Source organism: Polistes dominula, unplaced genomic scaffold (assembly GCF_049000335.1).
Source record: "Polistes dominula isolate Pdom_NZ unplaced genomic scaffold, Pdom_raw_medaka contig_328, whole genome shotgun sequence".
In the NCBI taxonomy this organism is placed as follows: Eukaryota; Metazoa; Arthropoda; class Insecta; order Hymenoptera; family Vespidae; genus Polistes; species Polistes dominula.
Genome location: NW_028301156.1, coordinates 38,428 through 48,845, shown reverse-complemented (window position 1 = coordinate 48,845; position 10,418 = coordinate 38,428). Strand labels below are relative to the sequence as shown.

Genomic DNA, 10,418 nt, shown 5'->3' with positions numbered 1-10,418 from the left:
ACGCAGTACTCAGATACTGACGGAACGTGGGACAGTGTAGTAGTGAAAAGTGTAGTGCAAACGAACATCAGAAAAAATACGGGCACTGTGAAAATTAGAGACGATGTGATTTCACTGGGAGGGCACGTCCGATGCACTTTTTCACAGGGGTCGTGCCTCACGGATGAAAATGGGAATGCTTTCTGGACAATATTTCCGACATCAGCGTGAAACTTTGAACAGTACACGGCCTTGTATGAAGGTCAAGCAACAGAGATAACATCACCTATCACTACCTCACTACAATCAACAATGTATACGGTAACCGAGGAAGATACAACCTTCGCGTTAGTCAGCAAGGAAAAGCATAATATCTGTAGGTATAGTTTGATCAGGACAGAACATCCTAAATTATTCATACTGGAAACACAACAAGGACGGACGTTTACGACAAATGCAAGAATAACACCAGATAATGTGGATCTATTCGCCTACATAAATTCGAATTTCGTATACGTAGAGAAACATCATCGAGAGCAATTCGAATCACTATACCACAGTATATTGCAATAAAGGTGCAATTTGGAGTTACAAGTAATTAGGAACGCGCTGGCTTTGGCAACTATTCTCCCCGATGTGTTTGCTTACACAGTAATGAAGAAGCCGAGATACATGGCGGTGATAAGCGGCGAAGTTGCACATATCATCAAATGCACCCCAGTCCTAGTGAAGGTCAGGCACTCAAATGAGTGCTATCGCGAGCTACCGGTAACTTATCAGAACATTAGCATGTACCTGAAACCCAAGTCTAGAATTTTGGTCAGTAGGTTAACCGAGGAGTCTTGCAGTGCCCTACTACCAAGGGAATATCTGGTCGAAGGGGTTTGGTACCAGCTGCTACTCAAACCAACTTACGTGGGGGATCCACAAATTTTGCAGTCAAGCACGGAAATGTTGTGGAAATATACCGATGCAGGATCCTTGGCTACAAGTGGAATCTACTCGCAGGCCGATTTGGACAACTTAAGAGGTCACGTAATGTTTCCCGTGGAACAACCTTCTATATTAAACACGATTGCCAGGGGGAGCAGCAGGACAAAAAGTGCCCACAGAAACTTTGAACCTAATGAACTTTGTGAGTGAACATGATATAAACAAATTTGCGGAAAGTGTAACGTCACGAGTGTGGAACGGACTTTTGTAGTTCGGGTCAGTCAGTTCTGCAATATTGGGTATTGTATTTATATTCAAACTAGTTAAGTTAGGGATTGACTCTATTCTGCGTGGCTACGCCTTACACACAGTGTAAGGATGGAGCATACACCTATTAGGTGCTATGTGGGGCTCCATAACTGGCCTACTCCTCCACTTGAAGACCAGAAGGGACTTTAAATCTACATCGAAAATGGAAGAGGGAACCGAACTTCGAGAAATCTGCACGGGGCAGCAACAACTAACCTGCAGCGTAGCTGGCAGACCTCAAACGTTGAGGGCTACAAGCAGCTCCCAAACCGACGATACATTTGGTAAGCAAGTGCGGTTTCAAGTATACAATGAACTCTTTCAGAAAATCCGCGTGTGGCGAAGCTTCAGGGAATAAATTCTGTGTCTTTATGTGTCTTTATATCCAAAAGGCACCACGCCCTGATGCTAAGCAGATTCTGCAGCAGGGACCTTGCGGTGGCCTTAGTTAGGTGAAAATTGGGAGGTGAGCTGACAGACCTTATCGTCTGCTCAGCGTAGTTCCCCTACGACTCGGCCGAACATCCGCCTACAGAGGAACTGAGGGCCGTGGTGGAACACTGCTTCAGAGAAGGGCTAGACCTTGTGATCGGGTGCGATGCTAACTCGCACTACGTCGCATGGGACAGCTCAAATAAAAATAAGAGTGGGAAGGCTTGGCTGAAATACTTCTCGTCGTCAAATCTGGAGATCCTTAGCAGGGGATCCAGACCAACCTTCGTCACCTCGAGGAGACAAGAGGTGATAGACCTAACACTGGGCACCCCCAGGGTGGCTTATTGGATTCTGCAACTTTTATATCACGTGTGCTTCAACTGGTAAAGCAGCTGTGGCTATTGATGGATCAAAGATACATACTGCACTAAAGATTAGTCTATCTAATATGCTTCCTTTATCTATCGAAGACGCAACCCAATATAGATCATTGTTCAAATATGTTCGCGTATTAATTATTGATGAGGTCACTATGACTTGAGCCGAGTTGTTGTCTCAAATCGATGCTAGATTGTAACAAATAACTGTTAATCATCTAGTAAATTTTGGTGGAATTGATTTTATTTTGATTGGTGATCTTCGTCAACTACCGCCAGTTCGCGCTACTCAAATTTATAAATAAACAAAGCAGCAAATAGCATGGTCCCACATTATAGCGAGGGTTAAAATTATTTGAATTGACCGTAGTTATGCGACAAGCTAATCAAACTTTTTCTACAATATTAACCAAAATTGGCAATTGTAAGCTCTTGGACGATAACGAGTTGCAATTATTGGAATCAAGATTCTATTCTGAAGAAGAAGCAACTATAATTTGTCCAGACGGGATACGATGGTTCTTCGACAATCATTCAGTTGCTGAATATAATAATAAATTTTTATAATTTTTCTGAACGAAAAATTTTTTCAAAAGCAACTGATGTATATATTGTGTACAATCCGAAATGATTGTACGGTAACTAGCTATATTCAAATCGCGCGCGTCCAATTCTATCGATTAGGATTCTAGTTCGATAATTGTTACGAATATCAAATAACTCCAAGCGACTATCGAAAAGCTAATGATAGCTACCACAACCTTTCGAATCCCATCCTCTCACCTTACCGCCATACGCCCCCTGTTGGGCCAACTAAAAGGAATTCTCATTGTATTCCTTGGCTGGACGTTTGTGAACACAAATGTAATTGGAAGCGAGAGAGCAGAGAGCTAAGTAAAAGGAATTAAGTTTAGGAGTAAAATCGAAGGAGTTTAAGTCGTTAGGGGAGGTAACAGGGAACGTAAGCAAGGCGGACAAGAGGTGAGATTGTTTCATTATAATTATTTCACTTTAAAGGTAATTTGCCGCGTGGTAACACCACGTGGTTAATAAACCAGACATAATAAAAGACTTTTATTAGGTGCAGTTTTTTTTTCAAATTTAGGAAGAAAAAATTATGTAGCACCCTAATAGGTGCTACTATTTATTTATTATTTTTTCGCGGTCTATTTATTATTTTTTTAAAGAGGTCTCGGTTAATAGGTAGTCCGTTCCTCTTCATTTATTTTTACGGTTCGCCTTAATGCAGAAAGAATGTCTAAGGACCTTGCACCTATGAGTTCGTAGCCGACTGGACTCGATCCATCGATACGAGTTGACCTCTCAGAGGCCGTTAAAATGCATAGCCCTTTAGACCACTCAGCTATCTATGGCTACTGCTTAGAATGCGATTTTATTAGAAACATAAGTCGTAACCATGAAAACACGTAATTTTTAATACGCAAATTATACATATAAAGAATTTTATAAAATAATAAAATATATATTAATAAACAATAACAACCAAAAGAAAAGTAAAATTAATAATATAGATAATAAATATTGAGTAGTATATAAGAATAATAAATGAATAATTATTTAAATTTAATAAATATAATAAACTAAATGTTTTAAGAAAAAAATATTTTATATTAAAATATTTGTTTTTACACTGTCGGTAATTGGTGTGCCGGTGCACAAGTCGATATGCGATCCATCTATAACTTATCGACAGGGTAATGATGCGTGTGCGCCCTTCTGGCTCGATTAGGCATTCCTTTGTATTAGGGCCACGGTCCCTTTGTCTTAGTGTTCATTCTTTTTTCTCTCTTCTCATCAGTACGTCGTTCGAGTAACACGTGGAAGTGCGAACGCTCTCTCAACTATTGCGTTTACTTACTAACATATTTAAATTTATTAAATGTAATAAACTTAGAAATAAAATAAATGTTTTAAGAAAAAAATATTTGCGCTATAGGATACTGTGGGCGCAGGCCAAAATGGCAAACAGCTCCGTCTGAAGAACAGAGGCGATACCGGTTAGGGTTTAGGACAATTCGGTCCGAGGCCCTCCAGACCAGACCCCTTATCTCGCGTTGGAACTCGCTTTAGCCCCATCTGTATACCAGACGGGCCTTGCAGGTACCAATAATATTAATAAAGTATTTATTATAAATTATTAATATTTTCAGAAGAGTTGGTTATTTTTGTATCTGAACGTGTCAAGTTTAAACGCGTTAATTTGAAATAACTAACAATCATCAAAGGATGTTCTTAAATTCCAAGATAATATTACTTATATTTATTTAAAAAAAAAAACTGTTTATTTCTTTGATCTTTCCCTCCATTAAGCGTTGTGAGAACCTGAATATTTCTTTATAAATTATAATTAGGAGAGTATTTAAAGGAAAAAAATTAATTCCCTAATGTATTGATTTTTATAATGAAATATTATGATAGCTTAGGCGTAGGATTTAATTATATTTTTTTAAAAATCAATTTCTAGAATCTTTTTTTTTTTTTAAATGTGTGTGTAGTGAAAAAGGGATCTAAGAATGTATGTTAGAACGTATTAAGAAAAATCAAAATCTTTTAAGCATACTCAGAATCTTTAAAAGATTCTTGAATATGCCGACGAGGTCTTAAATTTCTCTTTTCCTTTTAAACGGTTAAGGTAGAATAGATTTTTTTTTATATTTCTTCAGTTATTTTTTAGGTTCTTACTTTTTAATTCTAAACAATTTGTCAAATCGCAGCTATGTTTATATATGTGAAGAGAGAACTGTGTCTAGAAATGCGTGTTGAAAAGCAATAAAGACAAACATATTTGTTGGACATGACATGGAAAAATACAATGTATTCTTTTTTAATAAAATTAAAATTATTTAATATATATAATAATTAATTAATAATAATATTAAAATAATATTTCTTGTATACAGAACTTAGATACTTTTAAACGATCTTCTTCGACGGTAAATTAATCAACATATTTCTAAAAATAAAAAGAAACTAAGAAAGTCGTATTAATTCAAATGTTTATTAATTTAAATTACCTGTAAATTCGAAGTTAAAAAAAAACATTTGTCGAACATACAATCGATTATTTGAAAATAGAAACTACTAATAATATTATCTCAAAAATTTGTTACAAAAAAAACGATTTAAACCTTTTCCAATTTTATTAAAAATACTTGCTCTTAAAAAAAAAAAATAACAGATACCTACTCGAAGAAAATAAATTTATTAAGACCATTGTTGTGAATGTTTATCAATCTTATCAACAACATCGTAATTCTTCAACAGGTTAAAAGGTGTAAAGTATAAAGCCAGTAAAAAAAATTAGGAAATTAAGCTTTAAAAGAAAGAATTAAAAGTTTGGAAGAGATTTCGCAAAAAAAGCAGAAATTAACAGATGCAAATGTATATAGAGAGACACGTGAATGGACAATGGACGCCTATCGTATTCAGGGGCTGTTAAAAAAGTTAAGATTTGATATTTTAATTACAAAGACGACAATACGGTGGTTTTTTAAGAGCAGTATTTGTAGAGAAAGACGAACAAAGAGTTTGAGAGAGTAAGAGATGATGAGAAAAAAAAGGAAACGGAAAGGAGAGTTAATGTGCTAGAATAGGGCGGTGTCGTAAAGGAAAAGAGGGCCTGAACCTTGCGGCTGAATAAGATAGAGTGAGATAAAAGATTGTATTCATCGATGATAATAGGTGGGGGCTAAGCTACTGAGACTCGCGATAGGGTAAGAGTATTTCTTTAAAGCTGGTGGGAGAACTTACACTTGTAATAGGGTTAGAGTGTTATGTAGTGGGGATACTTGACCAATAGAAAATAGAGTAGTAAAAATGGGGACAAACCCTGCTGAGAAATATTTGGTATAAAGATTCAAGTTGAACACCGCGAGCAATATAGTATTAGCCAAACAGTCGACAAAGAAATTTCGTGGTCAATGATTTCTTAACGATCACTAGTCTAAGAGTCATCTGTTATCGAGTTTTTATTTCGTTTAAATACAAGAAGTCTATATAAATTGAGTTTTTTTGTTCTGCTGAGAACATTTTCTTCCATCATCGGTGAATTGTTATTGTTTTTTGTGATCTTAAGGCAGAAAAGGAACAAATTGAAGAAAGAGAAAGATAGAAACTAAGACTAAAACAAAGTCAAGCAGTTTGAATAGAAAATAACTGCTAGTTATTTAGTTTTTTACATTGTCCTCCAGTTGGTAAATAAATAAATCTATATACTTATATATTTATATATTTATAGTTAACAGTAAAAGATATTTTTTATAAACAATGTTTTCGCAAACAATTAAGAAGAGTACGAATAACGAAAGGAGCCCCTTAAACAGGGGTACAACATCGAAGCCATTGAAAAGTACGAAGCAGAAATATCTAACAGAATAAAAACTTTATGCAATTAAAAGAATTAACGATGGTGAAAGCAAGGCGGCAGTAGGACGAGATCTGCAAATACCAGAGTCGACGTTAGGAGGCTGGTTCAAAAACCAAGAAAAGCTACGAGCGATTAAACAAGCAGCGGATACTGATGCTAATTCCGCAAATGGTTGCTTGCCTTTTAGCAGATACGGGCCATCCCAATTTCAAAACGGTAATACTATTTTAGGAGCTATTGGATCTTTACAATCGATAAGCCAAGAGGAAGGACCGGCATTAAAGAGGAAAAGATTGGAACAAAAGAGTGCAATGGTAATTACGTCTAAACAACAACAGGTTCAACAACATCTACAAGATCACCAAATAGAGTATTATCGATTTATTCAACATGTATCCTGTATTAACGGTCAATTTCTTTTAGGATATCCGATTGATCATAATGCTATCATAGATCTGATAAAACGAAGTAATAAGGCCTTAGACGATTTCATAACTTTGACCTGCGAACAAAAGAATTTTATTAATTATGTTAAAAATTCTATCATTTTCTTGTATTTGCACTTTGTCAAACTAGTTGATCATAGATTACAGTAGTCTCATAAAATTATTTAACAACAAAACACCCCTTTAGAACTGTCCAACAGCAAATACTAGATAAAAATAGAAATTTTTAAACGATTTTAGCATTTGTATCTCATCCTCAACTTCGATTTTAATTTAGTAAACACATACTAACTGGTCTATACCTGGACTTTTCTGTATTAAATCAGATTGAATTATAAAGATTTTTCTCGTCCCAGCAATTCCAACTACAAAAAGAAGATTTGCGTCAAAAACGATACCATAAAAAAGACTACTTGTATAAGAACAAACAGGACGTAATTAACAAATTTGATGTAGCTTACTAATCAATGCATTTACTCTAGAATAAACTTTCATAAATAATTCTAAAAATAGTTGATTTTATTAAAATGCTCTTTCCTTCTTTTGAAACTTCCCTTATTTTTTTTTAAATACTTGCTTACTCATTCAAATAGGCAGGTATATGAACGCATGAACGTACGCACGTGCGTACGTAGATATCATATAATTACAGGTAGTAATTCTATTGCAAAATAAAACGCCTTATAAAGTAAAATATTTAGGGTGTCTACTATAATTAGAATTTTCAAAAAATCAATTTTTTTTTATATTTTTCGAATTTACACATATCTAGAAGTATCATACAAAAATTTTATAAAGATCAGAGCATTGTAACTGTACATTTTTGCGACCTTTACCTTACTCCGCTCGGTTTGATACTGCGCGCTGTGCGTTATTGCTTTTATATAGGAGATAGTGACTCTAAAGCCTTCAAGTTTTTGCTCAGTACAACACCTTATTGAGAAGACTTTGTTGTGAAAAATTTAGAATGTGGCTTGCTATTGCGAAAATTATTTTTAAGTGTGCTAGTTACGCGAAAAATATTCTCACACAGACGAGAAAAACTGTAAAGAAGAATGAGAAAAAAAACGCTAGCACGAAAAACAGCAGCTAATAAAACGGTAGCTATAGTTTAGCAATTCAATGGCATCCCGATTCTTTGAAGGAAATGAGCAGAGAGATCTGGGCGGGATATTATCATAAGATCTCAACTGATAGCAACCCTCAGCATTCGTACTGTTCCGACTCTTGGTGCAAGTACAAGAAAGCTGTGAGAGACAAGATAGTTAAAAGTTTCAAACATCCTCCTGCTCTTGCAAAAGATGTTCAAGACATTCTAAAACCAATCTACGAAGATTTAGCAAAGCAAGAATTATTGGAAAGATGCCTTGATGGAAACACGCAGAACAACAAGGAGTCGTTCAACAACTGCTTTTGGGCAATGGCTCCTAAACACGTCTTTAGCGGAAATATTCTTGTTCAAATCGCTTGTCAAACAGCTGCTTGTATTTTCAATGAAGGTTTTCAAACAGTTTTGAAAATTATGTTCGTAATGGGAGTCAAAATATGGCCCGAGCGCTATGCACTTTGCTTCTGAACGTGACAGAGAACACATACGAATAGCAAACCGCCGTAGCACTAATGCCTCTAAAGAAGCCAAGACGCAACGCAGAAACACTATTTTGGATGAAAATGAACGTTATGAAGAAGAAGAAGGTATAATGTTTAATGCAAGTATCGCTGATTAAGAACAGGTAAAATTTTTTCACGATTTTTCCTTGAAAAAAACTTTAAACGCGTTTTTCTCAAAACGACGCTTTCCAATGCCTTGTTCATAAAATCTCCGAAACTACTAGTCCGATCCCTCTATAATTTTTACCACATATTCTTTACTCTTATAGCTATAGCGTATATTGAGAGTTTTCTTAGATTTTGTAGTAGAACCCTTAATCATAAGAATATTCTCATATTTTTGAATCAGTTAAAGGTTATCCTTATTTCTTTTTGCAATTAAAAAGATATTTTAAATTTATTAAACCTTAATCCCTTTAACGTATAATCCAAAGATTATTTAACATAAGGACGAAGCCTTAAATTTCTCTTTGTCTTTTTACATGGATAATGTACCATAAAATATTTATCTATCTTCAGTCCAATATGTTTTTCTATTTTTTTAAATTTATTTCTTGCATCGCGGTTTTTTTTTGTATTTGCGAGAAAGAAGGGTGTATCTGAACGCGCTAAGGTTATACGGGGAAATTCAAAATAAATACGAATAATCAAAAGATATTTTCAAATTCTAAGAAATTCTTAAGATTTTTTTACAACACCTGTAAATATACGATTTTTCGTCTAAAAAGCAGGGTGAAAAACAACATATTTATTTCTAAAATTTCCTAAGGAGATTATTTAAAAAAAAAATTTTTTTCATTAAAGTTTACTTTTATAAAGAAATATTTTTCTAACTTAAGTTTAAGATTTTTTTTTCCTTTTTTTTATATTCAATTTCTAGCATCGCTTTTTTGTTTGTTTGTGTGTAGTGTAAAAGGGGTCTAAGAATGAATGTAAGAGCGCGTTAAGAAGAAGCAAATTCATTCAAGAGTACTCAAAATAATCAAAAGATTCTTTAATGTGCAGACAAAATCATAAATTTTATTTTGTCTTTTTACATCTATAATGTTCCTTGTAATATTTTTTTATATTCAGTCAAAATTTTTTTTCTATTCTTTTAGGTTTATTCTTAGAATCGCCAGCATTTGTGTATTTTTTATGGAGAAGGGATCATTTAAGCGCTACGTAACGAAGCTACGAAATAGCTACAATACTAAATGAAGAGAGAAATAGAGATAATCATGTTGGATTTAGCCTGCCTCTTTTGAGAATGAAACGGAATATAGGTATACAGTATTTCCTATTCTCTGTCTCCTCTTTATGCTACGCTTCGTAGTTATCGCTCCTGCTTGTATATGTTTGTGATTGTATGCGACTGCATACTACAAAGCGTGGACACATATTGTTCCGATACTCGAAATGATTGTAGGTAAGAGCGATAAAATAATAGAAGAATAAACAGAGATAAGCACGTAGGTATGCGAATAAAGTATAAGTTCTAAACGAACCAACGATCCAAATAAAGACAGAAGCTGCATAGTCTGCTTTTTTTACCAAACGTGTCTTTTTTTCTATTTAAAAATGTTTCGGTTTTATTGAAAAATTATAATCAAATTATTTATTTCGCAAATATTGTAATTAAAAAGTATGAAATATATAGAATTTAATAATTGTATTGTCTGCAAAATTTTACAAAAAAATGAAATTATTATTAGATACATCAGAGAAAAAGAAATAGACAACAGTGTAGGATATTTTTCTTACAAATAACCGAAGACATGTTTTTATTATAATGTTTGCGTATTTGGGAAATTTATACTAACCTTACCATAAAATAGAAAAGTTTATAAATAGAAAAAACAAGACTTGTGACAAAATCAAATAAACCTTTTCTACTTTATATTTCCAATGAAAATACAATAATATAACTTAATTTACAAGTATAGAAAAAAAATATAGAAA

At 34.0% G+C, this 10,418-nt stretch overlaps 1 pseudogene; it reads left to right on the top strand.

The window, feature by feature from the left end:
- Positions 1-291: 291 nt before the first annotated feature.
- On the top strand, positions 292-1,579 carry LOC149030530 (uncharacterized; annotated as a pseudogene).
- The last annotated feature ends 8,839 nt before the right edge of the window (positions 1,580-10,418 follow it).